The sequence below is a fragment of the Rhinolophus sinicus genome, linkage group LG02 (genome assembly GCF_036562045.2).
Source record: "Rhinolophus sinicus isolate RSC01 linkage group LG02, ASM3656204v1, whole genome shotgun sequence".
Taxonomy (NCBI): domain Eukaryota; kingdom Metazoa; phylum Chordata; class Mammalia; order Chiroptera; family Rhinolophidae; genus Rhinolophus; species Rhinolophus sinicus.
The window spans coordinates 122,224,064-122,244,713 of record NC_133752.1 but is presented as its reverse complement, the minus strand read 5'-3'; the positions used below and the strand labels follow the sequence as shown (position 1 = coordinate 122,244,713).

At 31.8% G+C, this 20,650-nt stretch overlaps 1 protein-coding gene across 3 annotated transcripts in view; it reads right to left on the bottom strand.

Annotated features, from left to right (window-relative positions):
* MGAT4C (MGAT4 family member C) overlaps positions 1-20,650 on the bottom strand; it is a 667,922-nt gene that overhangs the window by 123,280 nt on the left and 523,992 nt on the right. The window lies entirely within an intron of this gene.

The window sequence follows — 20,650 nt, the reverse complement described above, 5'->3', positions numbered from 1 at the left end:
AAACCATTTACAAAAGTATTAAAGTAATAAAAGGCAACTTAAACCCCAAACTATTACTTACTCCAAACATGATATAGCATTTTCAAGGACAAATTTTACTTTTGAGGAAAAAAAATAACTCTGTACTTGAGATAAAATTTGACTAAGTGGCCTTAAATTACTGTTAGGTCCTTCATAAACATGGTATAATGATATTTGGAAATGTAGGTAACCCTTACAGTTCTATCTTTTACTGTATAGCAGCAATATATTATATAAAATACAAGAAAAATTACTCAAAATAATAAACAAATCAAAATACCTCAAATGTTTAAAATAATAATCCAGGCCAAGATAACCAATCTCATATTAATTAAGAGTATAAAATAAAAACCAGGTGTCTTGAAATATTAAACACATCTTTGGCAAATGCATATAATTATTAAATAATCAATTGAACTTCACTTGCCCAATCTGAATCAAAATTATATATCTTACATGTTGGTCATTATCTAATTTACATTTGTCTTCCTAACCATCCTGTTTATGAAGATACCAAGGTTTTTGAATTCGTGTTAAGTGCTTGAATTGAAATTTCTAGAAATAAATAAATCCACAAACTGAAACTAGACTTTTTATTCTAATATCAAAACCCTTACTATTAATACTCACTCTATGGCAAGCTTGGCGTTGAAAAACACATTTCCACTAAGGGATATTGAAATTGAAATTATAAAATATGACAACCAGTACTATATAACATCAGCGTAATCATGATGTTACATCCATACAAAATTGTACATTATTTTAAGTTAGGGATCATGTCTTATTTTTGAGTTCATAGTGTTTATCACAAGTATTTTGACAAGAACTGATATGGATGGTGGTTAATAATTATTTACTGAATTAGTCAATACAATGAAACCTCATTAATAAGAACTAATTGAAGAAAGCTTTATTTGAATTAGTGAACATTCAGAATTCAAGATTATCATTTATACCTATAACTAAACTATACTAGAAATTTATTTAGAAATGTGTATGAGCTAGATCGTGGTCAAACAGTGAATAAGGTCTATTGCCTGCTGTCTGTGAGCTTATAGTCTTTCTAAATATGTTAAGTGCTTTGATAAAGAATCGCACAATAAGCTGTCAAAACTAGGATGGCTCTTTATGATGAAATTGTAGTTGGATTTAAATAGTCAAAACTCAGTGGATACTTTGTCAAATATCATTTGTAGCAATGAATTTGGAATTTATTCAAGAACTATTCAACATCAGAATTCCATTCCAATTCAACAGTAGAATTCCAGTTCTACTTCATAGCTGTAAACACGTTTTTCTTTAAGTAAAAATCCCTATAAGTTATCTCTTTATCGTGTGTGTGCACAGAACAACACAAATTAGTTCAATTTTAGCCTCATTAACTGTAAAATTGAACCTTCTCAGACACAGATTTATCATGTCAAATTATTTTGCTGGTGTATTGAATTCTTTCTTGAGTAATTATCACCAGTAATGAAACAAATCCATAGCACGTGCCTTCCTATATAATGCACACCCTTCCACCACTCTTATGAAGTATTTTTGCGAAAAGATGAAGAGAGAGAAAAGAGTAGTGTTGTCCACGTCTTGGCTCTTCATAGTTTTGGTCCTGCTTAATTTCTGGTTGGGTCACACCTTTCCCCTTATCCAATTCTCTGCCCTGAGCCACTTCCATTTCTTTGAACACACCAAAATGTTGTATAACCCCCATATGGTTCTCTCTGACTAGGGATGATAATGTTTACTCTCCAAACCTCTTCCAATTGAAAAATATTTATTTATTTATTTATTTATTTATTTATTTATTTATTTAATCAAACCTCATTTTATTAATAGTTATTCTGAAAAGACTTATAGACTTCGATTTTCTAATAACCTCATAACTTTCAAATTTCTAATTTTAATTCTTTTTAATTGTTTTATTTTTTATTAAATTCATTGGGGTGACATTGGTTAGTAAAATTACATTGGTTCCAAGAGTACAATTCTATAATACATCATCTGTATGTTGCATTGTGTGTTCACCACCCAGAATCAAGATCAAGCTTCACTCCACATGAAGCCTCTCTTTTTATTATCCATATATAGGAAGACTCTATGCTAACAATTTATTCTATTTTTGTTGTTGTTGTTGTTTGCCTATTGCTATCCTCATTGGTAAGATTTCTTTATTAGCTCATCCTGATACCTACACTTAATAAAGAGCCAAGTACATAGCAGATGCTCAATAAAAAGTTAAATAATGAAGGTGAGAGGCATAGCATCTATAGAGAAGTAGAGATAAAATGCACATAAGCAATACTGATCAACATTTTCTGGACTACTCTTACCATTGGCAGGGTGGAAGGAGATGTGTGTGATTGGAATGTAGTTTATACCCTGAAAACACCAACGATAAGAAACAAAAAGGAAAGCAGAGTGAAGAAAAAGTTTACATGAAAATAAATTAAAAAGAGAAATAAAAGGGTTTGTATACCTAATCTCCCAATTTCACAACATTTTCTCATATCTGAACCTAGCAAAGGAGATGCAGAGATTAAAACCTTCTGTAATTACTATCAGGTTAGAAGTGTCCCGTGTGAGTTTTGTTTTTCCAACCAATGGTTTAGAAGTAAAGAGATGGAGGACTTTTCAGTATCAGATGTGTTACAGAAAGTGGAAGACGTAGAATCTTTACTTACTTGGCTAGAGAATTCCTGTGTGACTAGTGTGCTATGAACACTGGTGACTGCTGTCACATTTTTCCTAGGTTTGAGGGGTTTCCTATAATGAGGACTTTCAATGCTGAAACTGTGACAGTCCGGAGAACACTGGGATGATTTGTCATGCTACAAGAATCCTCATAAGAGGGGCTAGACTACAAACTTGGTGTCTTTACAGAGTTTCTAAAAATGTCCTTTTAACCCCCAAATCATGCCATTTAAATCGAGATGATTTTAGGAAATCTTCTATTTGAGATTCTGCCCTATGTTAAAGCGTAGATTTCCTTGGAAAACCATTATTTCTATACCATGAATATGTTAATAATTTAACTCAATGAATACTTATTTAACTATCTATATAATTAATTATGCATTTATTATGTGTCACTGGTTTGCAAACATTCTTTCAATGTCTCACTTAAAAACCTGATGAAGTCACTGATCATATATATATATATGTATGTGTATATATATATATATATATATATATATATATATATATATGTATGTATATATATGTATATATATTTTATATTTATATTTATATTTTAAATGAGCAACATAAAGTCAAAAACATTAAGTCATTTGCCCAAGCCGGCAGAGCTACTGAATGATCCAAGCAGAATATTTACCTATGTTGGAGCTTGAATGCTTGGACATTCTGTTCTCTGGTCAATCAGCTAAATATGAAGCATTTTGCTGGATATTCTGAGACCTTTAAAGATGTATGAGGCACTTTTCTTAAGATGTTTACTAACATGGGAGTTAAACATAATTAAAGTATTACTGAATTATGCATAGTTTACTAACATGGGAGTTAAACATAAATAAATAGTAAAGGTATTACTGAAAATTTGCATGACATTTGCTGTACACGGCCCTTTCACAAACATTAAGTCAAACTACTATCATACTAACGCATTACAGCAAACATATCAGGAATTTATAATCTCCATGTAACAGATCAATTATCTGAGGTTCAAAAAAACTAAAAGACTGTTCAATGGCTATTGATACTGTAGCTGGGAGATGGAATCTAAAACTTTCCTGTTTATAACCTTGTCTTTATTTACCATGCTGCTTCAAACACACATTACCAAATAGTAATTACTTAATGGAAATTTCTCTTAGGATCATGAATTTAAGTAACCTTTGTGATCTGCCTACCCCAGTCTCGTCATGTTTTTGAAACTTCATAATTGTTTGCTGGATAAATAAATCTGCATTGCTAGAGTATTTCTCACCCCTAGAATGTAGTTATGTACTCCATATCTGGTAATTATTTAGAGTATTCTCACACAGGGACCAAGTTGTTTCATAAACAAAAATAGCTATCCCCAAAAGCTTAAAGCTTAGTGTCTAAAAGAAAGACTCTGGAGCCAGACTGGCTTTATGTTTCTATCTACCTTATCAACTCTCTACCTCTTTGACTACATTGAGGTAACTTATCATACATAACCTCTCTCTCTGTGACTCCTTTTCCCCTCTTGTAAAATAAGAGTAATATCCTACGTATTTCAGAGGTTGTTATATGGATTAAATGAGTTGATGTGAGTAAGGCCTTAGAAAAGGGTCTGGCATTTAGTAAGCATTATATTTCCTAGCTACTATTATTATCATGGCATTATTATTTTACTCAGAAAGCTTTGATTAAATACAGGCCCAGTGACTTGTTTGATCCTGGGAATATTATTTTCTGTAAGTGAGCTCAATTTCTTCACCTGTGATAGTTGATATTTTCAAATTAACATACCAAAAATATTCAGTGTTTAACACAATATAATTGCCCAATAAAATGTAAATATTTTATTTAATTTTGTTTAATAAACAGTGTGTGACTAAAGTATATCAGGCCCTTTGTTAGTCTCTGAGGCTAAAAACTTTTTAAAATAGATAGAGTTCATATTTTCTGACATTTTAATAGGGGATATAGACATAATACACTATTTTCACAAATATGTAATTACACATAGTGAATCCATACTCAGCCAGAAGAACACTCAAATAGTGCTAATATATGCAGTACATAATTCATCATCCACTTACGTTTTAAGGAGTTTATTCAATTCTCTACACATTTTGTAAGTTTGCTAAGGGCACATCTCAGATTTTCAACCGAGAGCAAAAAAGACCACCCCCGTATATACCACAGATCGTATTTTTTTTTAATGACTGTGACTTTTCTAAGATTATTGGGTAATAAAGCAAATTAAAATGAGATCACCTCTAATGATGGTGACAGAGTCCCAAATCCAGGTGTTCGGACTCAATGTATTCTACATATATTTTTAATAATTAATATTAATGATTCAATTTATTAAAGGTATTAGAGCCATCGATGACTTTTTCAGGTATAAAATTATGGAGCCATTACATTTTAAAATATAATCATAAAATTATATGCATTGAGGGTCATACATATACAATTTTGAACATGAAACTGTCACAGAGAAAAATGTTAGCTAGCAAAGTCTACATTAATGCAAGCATTAATGTTCTGTGGGAGACTTCCAGTTCAGGCTGGGATAAATTGTGATCACGGTGGTAAATTGCTTAGTATAAGGGAGTGAATAACCTAAACAGGCGTTCATATATTTCTTAGAAGAGCTTACTGTTACCCCTCACCTACTAGTGATTTTTATTACTTATGAGCACTTAGTTTAACTCTGTATCAGCAATTTTCAGATTGGGCAACTAAATTTATTATATGTGAACATTTATATATCCTGAAGCTCACTAAAACAATATGACTGACTCTCTCATAAATTTACAACATTGGGAGGATATATTTTTAGAAATGCTGATGTGAGTTTTGTAATTATTATCATACCTCAAGCAGTAATGCCTACAATAGAACAATTATTTAAGGATATTCCAATTAGCTACTTTATTTTTATTCAAAATGCTGTTTCTTTTTTTTTTTTAATAACATGTAACAGATCAGCAGAAATTGGGCACAGTGACCTACAATATTTTACATAATTATGAGTATATCAAATTTATTCTCATTTCCAAAAATACGTTTTGACTTAAAATACTAATCCAATGTTTTGTTTGGCCTTTCACAATATTGTTTCAGAACAGTGCAATATTTTGCTATTCATTTGATAGGAAAATATTAATAGATAATTTACCAATATTTTATACAAATGTAGGGGAATATAGAAACCAGGACAAATTTTTTATAAATATAGTCATCCTGAGAAAAATCAAAATACATAAAAAGGGGAAATTTTATTAATATTTCCTGTTTGTGTCCTTTTCCTATTTATGACTTCTCTACTTTATTTTTTGAAGGCTTCACTGTATTTTATGATCTATAATATTGCATTAATCTTTCCCCTCTTTCTCCCTTTTCAGTGTTTTTGTGTGCTTGCACTGTGATATAATTATTTTTTGTCTCCAGTAAACAAGGCTTTCATTGTATCTCTACCTAAAGCAATTTCATCACATTCATATACAAGAAGGAAAATAGTCAGTAGCATAATATTTAATAACACCCCAGATGCAATGGTCTATGCTTTTCTACAATAAAATCAGTTTGTTATACTCACTAAATAAAACACACACACACACACACACACACACACACACTCACACACACACACACACACACACACATAAATAAACAACTACCTTCATAAGTTTATCTTCATTTTGGATATTTCTATATTCTTTCTTTTCATTATTACATTGGATTTACCTAGGTCTTTAGGTACTTCTCCAGTCACTTCTTTTCCTTTTTCTTTTATACAAGATGGTAAAGAATAGTTAAGAACCCAGAAGCAGAAACATTTTGGAAATACATTCTGGTGTTTTTATCTTACCAGTTCTGTAAAATGAGAAAGTTACTTAAGCCTTGATTTTGTCATCTGCAAAATTTAGATAATATATATTGTCTCATAATTCATAGTTCATTGGAAGGTTAAATGAAATAATACATACGGCATTCTGACAGTACTTAGCGAGAAAGATACATCACTGGATGCATCTGTTATCACTGACTTGTGTTCCTTCTGCCTTGGTTAAAACCAAATATTCCCTAAGATTCTGCCCTTCATTACTCTCTTGCACGTCCATGGCTCAACTATGTGGCTTTACTTATTCTGAAAGCATTAGTAATTCCTATAACCTAAATATTTCTGATGAAGTGGTATTAAAATAAGCTTTTTACAACTCCTTCAGATAAAAATGTTATCGTTGATTTTAAAAGGTTGAGAAATGAGAATGAATTTATTTTAGAAATAAATAAAAAAGAAGAAAATGCATTTTCTAGTCCTCACTGTTATTTACATTTCCTGCAATAAGCTTAGAATTCATATTATTACACTTACTTTAAAGGAATATTAACATTTGACTACAAGGTAAATGAAATTAGTTATATATTAATAACTTTCATATTTCCAAATAATGATTCCAAGGTACATCAGCTAAGTACAATTTGCTACAGTATAAGTCCCTACAAATAGGAAACTCAATTGTCACTTAAATTATTGTAGATACAGTTGGCTTAAACTGTATTGTAGACACAGTTGGCTTAAAATAAAGAATGCACAAAAATTTAGATGGAGTATAATTATGTTATTAAATAAAGACCTCATAAATAAGTAAAGTGTAAATTGATAATATACACAAATAGTACTTGGCAGTATATTAAATACTTTTGTATATAATATGGTTTACTTAGTTCACAAAGCAAGAAAACCAGAAATCAATCAAAACTCATCCCTTTACCTTATGCTTCTGTATCATCTTGTTTATATCCCTATTTTAAACCCTGCTTTTCTCTTAAGTGTGCTCCATCCCCTCTATCACCATGTCTCGTATTTCAGAAACTCATCAGTTCCTGAACTGCCAAAATGTTATTAAATCCATCTTCTTGCTTTTATTGATGTTTCCTTCTAATGAATCTGCCAACAAATAATTTTAAAGTACTTATCGAGGCTTCTCTCTCAGCTTTATAAGCACATGGCTTTGTCAGGCTAGATAAATACCAAATATCTTAGTACAGTTGTTCTCAAATTTTAAAGTTCATTGGGATCATCTGAAGGGCTTGTCAGTAATAATAATCATTAATGATAACAAATAATGTTTCGCAGGACATTACCTCAGAGTTTCTGATTCAGAATTTTTGAGTGACCTTTACAAGTGGTCATGCTAACAAATTTCCAGGCGATGCTGGTCTTGGGACCACACTATGAGAACCACTGCTTTAATGGGACCTGAAATGTTCAGCACGACCTCCTTTGCTTCATACTCAAACCTGATCTCACCATATTCTCAAACTTACTCACATTCCCTATAGACCTAAATACTGTGGGCTCTCTTACATTGCCATACAGGGTCATACGTCCATTCTTTCTGGAACATCCTTTATTTCACTACTCCATTGTTCTGCAACCTTGTCTCCTTGGCTTGCTGATGATCACATTCAATTTTCAGCTAAAACATAGTTTGGGCTTGGAAGCACTCCCACACTTTTTATATTTTTTGTATGATCTCATAGGTCAGACAGTACCTGTGCATAACTTTTCATTCTATTTACCATAATGTAATTAGCGATTCTTTTTCTGTTTTACACACTATTTTTGTGAGCTCCTCATTTTATTTGTCTAAATTCAGAAACGTGTCTGGCATTCCAGCTGTATAAATATTTACTATAAAATAAAATACGCACATGCCAACTATTGAAAAATAATATGAAAACAGCAAAGAAAATGTCTATTAGATTAATAGTATTCTTGGGTGTTTTCTATTTTAAAGCTCTTTTAAGGCTATTCATATATATGTGTGTGTGTGTGTGTGTGTGTGTATGTGTGTATACATATATATATATATATATATATATATATGTATATTATAAATAAGGATACTTTCTTGTGCATTGAGCATTTTAACAATGACATGAAATATTGGTTAAGTTATGCATTATATCCTATGTAATCCTTTTTTAGGGTGAAACAATATATTTTTTCTTTATTTTCCTTATCTAGTATGTGCTACATTAAGTGCCTGTTCATTATTACATTAAGGAATATGTATTGAGAACTTACTATGTGGCAAGCCCTGTTCAAATTTATATAATTTCTCATAACTCAGACTAACAGTGAAGCAGCAGGTAATATGTCTGACCCACTTACTATTTTGTCATTTCTTCTTCATCCCATGTAGAGTGGTTGGATACACTTGTGTAAAACTACCAGCTTACTATTCAATAACATTGACCTACAGCTCTTCCAAAACACCTTTGTACCAAGTGTACATTCTAGCAAAGAGATGCAGTTGTTGAGGAATTCTCATTAACAGAGTAGAAGTTGATGGAAAATGGAAGACATAATTGGGCTGACTAATTAGAAAAAGTCACCATGATACTTAGCATGATGGTAGATATTATAACGAGATTAACTTCCCTGGGATATTCTCCAAGACTAACCCATTATATTCCAACCCCTAGTTTTATTGAGGTATAATTACCAAGAGAAAACTGTATATATTTAAGGTATACTATGTGATGATTTGATATACCTATATATTATGAAAAGATTGCCACAATTAGGCTAATTAATGCATCCATCACCCTATGTAGTTACCTCGGTGTATGTATCTCATGACAACAGTTAAAGGGCCACTCTCTTAAATTTCAAGTGTACGAAACAATATTATTAAATATAATCACCATACTGTTCATTAGACCTCTGGAACTTATTCATCTTTGACCTGAAAGTGTACCTGTTGACTGACACCTCCCCTTCCCCTCCCCCCTGCCCCTGGCAACCACATTCTAGTCTCAGCTTCTGACTTCAACTTTTTTTATAGATTCCACATATGAATGAGATCATACAGTATATTTGCCTTATTTCACTTAGCAAAGTGATGTCCAGATTTGTAAATGTTATCATAAATGGCAGGATTTACTTTTTTATGGATGAACGATATTCCATTAACTTTATCTGTTCATCCATTGGCAGACACTTAGGTTGTTTCCATGTCTTCTCTATTTGAATAATGTTTGAATAATGTAGTAATGAATGTGAACATGCAGATATCACTTTGAGACACTGATTTTATTTACTTTGGATATATACTGAGAAGTGGTATTGCTGTATCATATGGCAGTCTTATTTTTAATTTTTTGAGGAAACGCTATATTTTTTTCCATAGTGGCTGTACCAATTTACATTCTCAAAAATACTGTATAAGCAAACCATAATATTTCCAAAGATGAATTGGTTTTTCTTTTAACTTTCTTTACTGTAAATTGATGCATAAATCCTTTAATAAAATAAGAGACCAATTTCAATGTGTATTTTAAAAAACATGTTGAAAAAGGAACTATTTTGAAATATGCAGGTAATTTTGTTTAAGTATACCTACGAACTAGAACAGACTTAATCTAATGAATATTAGATTTCCCCCAATATATAAGAAATACAGGTGGCATAAAATCTTTATGCATTTTGAATTCATAAAAATAAAACATTTCTTCACTATGTCACCAAAGCCCTAGTATTTAATATAGAATATATGCAAAAGTATATCTTGGAGAAAGAAGAATTATTCATAAAATAATTAAAATCTAGCAAATGGATTTTCAAAAACATATCCTATGATTACAGTGTCTAATATAATATATTTTGGGATAAGTCTTTTTTAATTATTCATTTACGTATGAATCTTAGCCTTCCATTCTCATTCTGATAAAGACAGATTCTTATTGTATTGTGATTATCCTATTAGGGTGAAATTTATTATTTAATATTGAATAAGAATTCTAGCCTATTAGGACCAGTCATTTAAAAAGTATATTTAGTTGCTAGCACTAAGGTAGAAGGCAGTTTGTTTATACTTATCATTGAATAAGAACTTCATATTTATTTAACACGATTTTCAGAATATTGAAATAAAAAGTACATAAATATATTGATGGGAAGGAGATTAAGTTAACAATTTGCACAAGAGTTTGTTGGCTGGGAGAGCATTCGTAATGTCTGCACTCCTTTGCTGAGGGCATGGATATCCATAGTTATGCTGAGAATTTGACTAACATCAGAATGTTGACTCTTCTTGTTTTTGCCTTTCACAGAAGATTAACATAGCATTTCTTGCCCTACTGCATTTTATTTACTCATCACATTTTTATTGTTACTGTTTTTGTTTATGCTTACGTAACTTTAGCAGAAATTTCCCTCCAGACCTGCTATCCCTTAATAAAACATGCCTGCTTATTCCCATTATGGTGAATATTTAAGCCAAGGGCTGCCTGTCACTAGATTTGAACCAAGAGAAACTTATGTAAAACTCTTGTTTTAAAACCATTAAATTCATATGTATTAAGATACTTGCATTAACATTAAGACTAGCTTGTTATTTCCTTGCTAGTCGTGTTGAGCTCCTTTGTTTTGTTGTGTTTCGTTTTGTTTAGCCAGGATATCTGTCAACAATGCCTAGTTAAGCCAACTCATAGATTCTTGTCTTCTTGACCCAACCCCCAAATTCTGCCGTGGCCTTTCTTATTTCACCCGTGTTATGATACTGATCTCTGATTTTCTTCTGGGATCCTTTGATCAAAACTGTTTCCTTGCTACTTGTTTATTGAATATACTTCACATCCTAGGGTTATCTTGTTTCTAGATTGAGTGCTCTTTTGATAGTAACTTGAAATTTACCCTGTCTCACCACAGATAGCTACCCAATTCTATTACAGCATTGATAGTGATATCAATATCTGGTTTGGAGGAGACGTGGAGCTATAGTAATACTTTGAGATAAAAAATGGCAACACACCTGGACAAAAGTCAAAGAGAAGCAGTCAAACTATACCACAGATATAATAATATTAATTAATATTATGAATGAAATACCCATGGAATCTTTCAGATGTTGTGTGCTTCATGAGTCCTAACAATATTAACCTATATAATGCAGATTTTAACTGATCTGAACAATTCTACTTCTAATTATCAAGAAGTTCGTACACTTGAAACCTATATAATTTTACTAACCAATATCACTCCAATAAATTTAGTAAAAATAAAAAAACAAATTCTATCATGACTAATAGCACTTCTGTTATAAACATTAGAGTTAGCTAAACTATACTTAATTGATGAAGAGAGTGTGGCAGAAATCTTAGTAACAAAACCAATTGTTTTGGAATTTTGCTCTTACATTTTTCTTTGTAGCAAATGAGAGAAATGTGTCTTCCTTTTTCTTTTCAATGTTCAATGTTTAAATGACTTTGATGTGTTATGAATTATTTTTCTAATGAAAAGGACTTTCTTAAAGCATTGTCAACATTTCAATTACATTTATAGAGTTTAACCAACCACCATTTGAATATATTTAAAAATAGAAATGACAGTCTTCCTACTTCATTGTACTGCAATGAATTTCATGTTGAAAACTATTAATCCATATGCCAGACTGATTCATACCATTGAATTCTCCTAAAGATTCTCCCTGCGGTTCTATTTTAATTATGTACAGCTGAAGCCCTCTATTAATGTGAACTTAATGTTTTGTAAATCTTTTCTTTTCTGTTTATTGAGATAATATTTATATATAGTAAAACACATCTTTTCTCTGGTATACAATACAGTGAACTTGACAAACATTTGTAGTGGTATAACATCACCACAGTCAAAATAAAAAATATCCTCATTGTCCAAAAGATGTCAGCATCACCCTTTGTAGCCTTTCCTTTTTTACTACGCTATAGGTCCTGGTAATTACTGATATGATTACAATTTCTATGGTAATCATAGATTTGCCTTTTCCAGAAGGTCATATAATAAATCTTGTTTTTCTTTTTTCTACAAGTACTTCATTGGTATTTAAAAGAGAACTTATAATATGCAAAAAATAATAATATTGTAACAAGACAGAATATTACTACTTTGACCCTAGGCATTGTATTTTCCTGCAAAGAGAATGTCATTTTTCAGGGCTCCAGGCTTGAATATATTAAAAGGAGGTTGTTTATCTAAGTTGTACCTCATTATTTCACACAATTTGAGAATGAGGGACTCTTCAGAAATCCAAAGATGTTCTTGAATTTGGAGAAAACTGCTTTCAAAAATCAAATGGCTTTTTTTCCCTGATGGTTTCCAAATGACACAACCCAAAGATGCTGTAAAGAAAGATGGGGCATGTGCCCTGCTGAGATCAGAACAGACTGGACTTAGGCTTGTCTTCAAGCACATTTCTCTGAGTGAGCAGAGATTGGATTTCTTTTCTGTTTCAACTTTTCTGCTTATGTTATGCTGGAGAAGTGTTTTTCAAAGAGGAGCATGAAACAACTAAATAGAATGACAATGAGAAATTATAGAAAATTCCAGTGATTTTAGGAGAACAGAATTGAAGTTGCCCACTCAAGCAGAGATGATTTTCTCATGGGAAAAATAGGTCTGGAAGTTGCATGTGCTGTGATAAATAGTTTGGTGGCAAAATACAAAATATGTTCTTTGTAACAGCATTTAAAATTCTCTTAGGAGTATAAACATTATATCATCTTTGCCTGTGGGCAGCAGGACTTAGCATAAGGAACATGCATACAAATATGTATGAGGGGAAACTGCCAAAGAGGAGGGATACAGTCGTTCAGTCTCTGGGGTAGCAATTTGCTCTGTAGATTCTCAGGCACTATTCTTACTCTAGACAAGCTGAGGTAGACCTGGAATGATGCATAAACATGTGCATTAGAGAAATACCCACGGGGAGAATCTGAAAGTTCAAAAGAAACAAATTAAAGAACCTCGATTCTACTAAGAAGAAAAATAATATTCTCTACAGTTTGTTGTAAATGTGACATTTGGGAAGTTTGCAACAAATGGTTTGTGCATTGTAGTACATAATTAGGGCCCGATGGGGAATTCATTAACGAATATAACTTTAAGATCCCACTGCCATTTAAAAGAGGAAAGGACACTGAAGACTTGCCATTCACTTGCAATTATTGGAAGGAAAAAAAAAAGGTCACTAAAACTTCCTTATAATGAAATTATTTAATGAATATTTCATATAATAATTATTAAATTATAAATATTAAATAAATAATATAAATAAGTAAATTTATAAATAAATAATAGCTTTTAAATACATTTTGAAGAATGTAATTTAAAAAAAGTTAGGTCAGGGAGACTGAACAGGATTTGATGGGCTTTATGTGAAGATAGAGGGAAACATTTTAGAGACCACCAGTGACACTCTTTCAACTTGAGTCCGGTAATGATTTCAATTTTTTCCCTTTTTGACTAAGACTTGTACTCTTCTATTTCTAGACATAGGGGTGATTTTAACTGTCTTTTCTATTTGAAAAATAACACTCCAAAGAGAACACTTGACTTCCCACATCGTTATTCAACTTTCCAACCCATTTTAGAGAGAATTGGTGTGGGAAAATAGCTTTGGTTCATTGTTCATATATTTGGTTTATTGTTCATATATTGTCACTGTTGAAATGTCATGAATACATTTTAAATATAAATAATTTATTAAGGTAACTGAAATTTCTAAGGGTGTAATGTATTTCCGACCTGCAGCCCTTCATATATGGTAATAACATATTACAGTAGCCACACACCTGAAAAAACATAACGATAAGCTGTACAAAAAGCACAAGGAAGTATTATCACAGTGAGAACAAGGAATACTAAGAAAAACTAGAAATCAGAACACAGTAAAAATTTTTGCAATGTTTTCTTTTATGTTTAAAGATTTTTCCCCTTCTAACACTTCCTAGCTTAAGTAGAAATTCAATTAAAGTTAAGGAAAATAGTCTTTTCTAAGAGATGCTGCCAACTGAAAAAAAATAATTCTTAAAAACTCATCCCGTTTGAAAACACCTTCATACGTAAGCATGCAGATCCCATGTTTGAAATTGTAGCTCCTATTCTTTTCTTTGAAAGCAAAAAAAAACACAACACAAATAGAGTAGCCAGGTCGTGGAAAAGCACTTGCAGTTCACTTTCCAAGTCCTTTTGTAGTTTCACCAAAGCCATTCTTTGTGTTTATGGAAAGATTGTACATTTTGCAGCCAATCACATGTGCCTTCTGACAGTGACGTGTAGTGATCCTCAGAGAATTTCAGCTCCTCCTTCTTCATATTTGCATTTATGTAATACCTGGTCCTTTAAATGCTTAACACATTGAAAAGAAAGACAAATTGTTTGACTCTCAGAGAATTTCATTTGGTTGTAATTCTGATTCTGCAGGACATTTGATGACACATTTCCTTTTCATGTCCAAATTAGTTTACTAGTAGGTTAATTCTATTTAGCTCTCACTGTATTGGGGGTAAATGCAGAAACAGGACAAAAGCAAAGGAAATACAAAGTCCTACAAATCTTATAAGATTGATATTCGCTTGTTTGTTATATAGGGATTAATGAAAGATACATCTATTCTCCATTGTACATGTCTTTATTTGCTGCAGTGGTTTGAGGAAGTTCACTCCTACCCTAGAAAATACAATATACGTCCTTGACTTAATGTATTTAATATAAAGCAGTACTTTTACTATCTTAAACAACATAAGGCCCTTAGAACCTCTATCTCTCCTTACCCTTACTACTCACCTTTTCCATTTCCTCATACTCAAAACCTATTATCAGAAAAGTATTGAATTAAATTGCTTTCTGGTAATGAAATGTTTTTTGAACTTCCTGACATCGGATGTTTCATAAGTGCTAGATGCACTTTTGTGAATATGACCAGGGGAGTACCCGCTTCAGTGATATATTGCCATGACTTTTAATTCTCTCTATATTTACTCTTCTCAATGATATCTATTCCCTCCTGTATTTCTGTGTGTCAAGCTGTATGTATTCCTCAATACATGAAATACTCACTTTAGTTGAAACAGGAAATAATAAGTTCTCTATTTCTGTTTTTATAAAAATATTTTATTATATCTTCACTTTTTAAGGATATTTTCACTGAGTACAGAGTCTATGTTGAACATAATCCTTTTCAGTTTTTAATAACATATTATTGTTTTCTAGTTTCTATTGTTTGCTATAAAGTCTACTGTACATGATATTGTTTGTTCTTTGACGGACAACATATTTAAAAAAATCATGAAGCATTCTTTCTGTCTTTGGTTTTTAGAAATTTGAGGTTTTATTTCTATATATTCAACTTGAGGTACAAAGCTTTTCTTAACTTTAGGATTTCTTTTCTTTTTTTTCAATTTTCTTGGGAATATTGGGGAACAGTGTGTTTTTTCCAGGACCGATCTGCTCCACTCAAGTCATTGTTTTGTTTTTGTTTTTGTTTTGTTTTTTTTTCAATTTAGTTGTGGATGGCACAGCTCAGCTCCAAGTCAAGCCATTGTTTTCACTCTAGTTGTGGGTCGGTGTACAAGCTCACTGACCCATATGGGGATCAAACCGGCGACCGGGGCGTTGTGAGCACTTCACGCTAACCAACTGAGGCAACCAGCTGCAAGGTAACTTTGGGATTTCTTGTCTTTCTTTTGTATGAGAAAATTCTCAGCCATGGTTTTAATGGTTTAATGGTTTGTTTTGTTTCTTCTCTTCTCTTCCTTGAGATTGCCTCATCTCACTACAAATCACCTTTTCTTACCTCTTCTCTTTCTCTCCTTCTCTCTCCTTTCATTCTGGTGATCTGGAAGTTATGCTAGAATTTTTCATCAAATATACATTTTAAATGCTCTTTACTAGTATATTTTCAGTATAACTTTCTCAATATGGCTGTCTATTTTTTAATGACCTATCTTTCTATTCACTACTCTTACCTTACACTAGCTATACCTTAAATCCTCTTCTTAAAATTACCACGTGATACTTGCACAGATTTTAATTTTCTGCTGACATTATATATCTCATCTATTCTTGTGTGTAATATTGTTATTTAAATGTCTACATTTTATAATTCCAATAATGATTGTTTTAATCCATTTATTTTCTCAATCATTTATTCCTGCTTCTTATAAATCTGCTGATTTTTGATACAATGTTGAACATTGTATATGCAAAATTATAAAGGTAATTTCAGGTTCTGATGCCATTATTTTTAGCCAGAGAGGTTTTTGTTTGTTTGTTTTGTTTTTTATATCTGGCCAGCAGTAAAGTAGGGGCAGGTCAATTTAATCAGTTTGGGATAGAATTGATTCAAAGTTGGTTTTCTGCCTTTCTAAGAGGGTTTATTTGGGTTTGCTCTTACACCAGTTGTAGCCTACAGTATTTACCTGAGCCCATCTTCTTTGGCAAGTCCTGAATGAACTATATGTTTGTCTCCCCTGCCCATGAAATTGGCAAAAGTTCCCTTCAGCTTTTTAACATTTTGGCTAAAGTTTAAAAATCAGCAAATGCTTGGGAAGGTGTGAAGTATTATTAGGCTCCCCTTTTCTGCATTCCTCTCTCTCTGTGATCATGGCACCTCAAGTTCCAGCTGCCCTGGTAGATACACATCCTGATTTTCACAGTTCTTGTCACAAAACATTTCACAAAACTCTGATCATAAGGTAGTTCCATTTTCAAATTTTTGAGGAACCTCTATAGTATTTTCTGTAGTGGCTGCACCAATCTGCAATCCCACCAACAGTGCACGAGGATTCCCTTTTCCCCACATCCCCACCAGCATTTGTTTGTTGATTTGTTGATGATAACCATTCTGATATGAATGAGATAGTATCTTATTGTGGTTTTTATTTGCATTTCTCTAGTGATTAGTGACGTTGAGCATTTTTTCATATGTCTGTTGGCATGTCCTCTTTAGAGAGTTGTTTCTTCATGTCCTCTGCCCATTTTTAAATTGGGTTGTGTTTTGTTGTTATTGTTCTTTTTTTGGTATTGAGCTGTATGAGTTTTTTAAATAAATTTTTTATGTTAACCCCTTATCGGATGTATCATTGGAAAATATCTTCTCCCATTTCAATATGTTGCTTGTTTTTTTGTTTTGCTTTGTTTTGTTTAATTGATGGTTTCCTTTGCTGTAAAAAAAACTTTTAGTTTGATGTAATCCCACATGTTAATTTTTCTTTTGCTTCCCTTGCCTGAGGGGATATATCAGTAAAAATATTACTAAGGATAATGTCTGCATTTAGAAAGTACAAATTAGTAGTCATAATATAGTCCTGGGGATATGAAATACATTATGGGAAATATAATCATAAATGTCAAGATTATGTAGAGTGCCAGATGAGCACGGGACTTATCAGGGGATCACTTCATGGACTGTGTACATGTCTGACCAATATGTTATACATTTGAAGTTGAAGTAGAATAATATTGAATATCAACTATAATTAATATATATGTAATATTGTAATTATATATATGTATTATATATACATACACACACACATATATATATATATATGTGTGTGTGTGTGTACATGCTAGAGGTGCCAAAAAAATGTATACAAGTGGACACTTTGGATAACGTTGCTCAAGCAGTAGTTCACTGTGATCAGAAGTGTCTGGACGCTGATGGTAACCACTTTGAGCACCTGGTAATTGCAGAAGTCAAACATGACTTGTAGTCATCTTTTGTTCTCAGTATATATTGATCATTATAATTTTAATACAGTTTTCTTTTCTTAAAATGTGTATACATTTTTTTGATATATATATATATATATATATATATATATATATATATATATATTACAGCATAGGGAATAGAGTCAATGGAACTGTAACAGCTATATACGATGTCAGAGGGGTAGTAGATTGGTGGGGGTTATCACTTTGTGAGGGGTGTAAATATCTAACTATGACATTGCTTTGTACACCTGAAACTAAAGAAAAAAAGCAACCCCCCCAAAAAACTCTGATCAATTTCTCAGCACCTTCATTTTTCGCACACATCAGTAATGAAAAAGTGGCACAGAAAGTAGTCTCTGCTCAGTACCGCTCCCTTCGCTTCAGAATCCTGGTTCCTCAAGTACTGGCTGCCAAAGTAGTTCTCCAATATTTTAAAATAGATTTAAATTTAAAAAATAGTTCTCATAATTGCTTTTCATGATCTGTTTGTCCTCCCATAAGCTAGTTCTTCCGTATTAGATTATAATGATTGTATTAGTATATTAAAATAAAATGTTAATACAAGGGATATTGGACATTTGAAAATTATAAAAGTAAGTTTTTGACTCACTCATTTTTTATGACTTAATATCTTTCAGTTCTTAGCACAATAGTCACCTTAGACTATGACAATAGGTATTTTTAAATCTAAAAATACTAAAATATTCAAGATTTATCAGTTCTATCTTCTGAAAAGACATCAGTTATTCTACCATACACAGATATAGGGAACCATATTCATCTGTATAAGAGATAGTTTACAGTTATAACAGAAAACAAATATCTGAAACTGCTTTTGCTTTTGAACTGTACATTACTATAGGCAGATACAAATATTTTTGCTCTTTTGCCTGTCTCCCATCTCTTTGTCTCTCTTTCTATATATGTCTGTGTCAATATAAACACACATACACACACACAGATACACATATATAAACATAGTGTGTGTATGTGTGTGTATATAGAAACTACGCCACACACACACACACACACACACACACACACACACACACCAACAAGAAGCACAGAAAGGACAAAGAAGAAGCTGTTGCTTGCAATAATCTTTTTCATGTGAATAAAGTCTCCTCAAACCAATAATGTCTGTTTTTTTCCAGTCTCTTGATTCCAGGCTACCTGCTTAATGTGAGGAATTTTTCTTTCAGTGACTGATGCCAGGTTCCCATACTTCATGTTTTGACATTATATGTTACTTTTACCTGTATCATCAAGAGCCCTAATTTCATACTGTATAAATGGCTCCATTGTTAATTCTATTTCTATTACCTAAAACACTCCAAAAGCTTAGAGCTTAAGCCAAAAAATAAAAATGGAATTCTGAGAAAATATTTGGAAATTTAGAACATTTTCAAGTATATGAGCATTAGGGAAGAAAGATCCCAGAATAGTTTCAGGTGTTTAAATAAATAATTTTGACATGCAAGTCTGATCACATATGTTTATTGACCATGATCTTGTCTAACACAGGAATGGGAAGAAATCTGGAGGTGACATTTTGACTAAGTCACACACAATTCAATCAATAGTATGGCAACAGTCTGCCAGTTATTTTATTAAATAAGTTGTCTGACAGATTATAAACACTTTCTGATGTTAATTGTTCTATCCATGTAATCATTTCTAATTACTTCAATTCATGGAACATTTCAGCTGATTTTTAAAACAATAATTCAAGATGTCCAAACTTTAGCATTTTGACCACATAAATGTTTAGTAAAAAGTAAAATAATAAAATGATTTGATAAATAGGTAAATTAAAATATTGTTAGAATAAACAACTCAGTAAATGGGAAATGTGAAGCTCAGAGCATGGATTCATGTTTCATTTAAATTGGATCAGAATTTTATGGAAAATTTCATTTTCAGGGAGGAATATTCAGAACACTGGACAATGAACTTAGGTTTAATAAAATATTTTAACCATAAAGTCCCGCAACATGTTGTCACGGTGATATACTCAAGACCAACAAGCATTTAATTGGAGTATACAGTCTAAGTGCATATATAAATACATACATCACGAAATCCTGAAAACACAATTTTTCCTTTTGTCAGGAGAGTCTAAAAGCCACTGAGTCACTATATATATATATATATACAAATATATATATATATATATATATATATATATATACACATATATTCCTTATTAAAAACTCAAAATAAATATTTTCCCAATCTAATTTTCTATTTGCTATGACCATGCTATTTGAGTCTCTGAAGTCTTTTACTATTTTTTTAATAGCTTTCTCTACAGTTATAAAGCATTATGTCTTTTTAGATGAGTCTATAGGAAAATGATTTTCATGGATTTGTGTATCTTTTTCACATTTTCATTGTTCATGTGCACAGAAATTA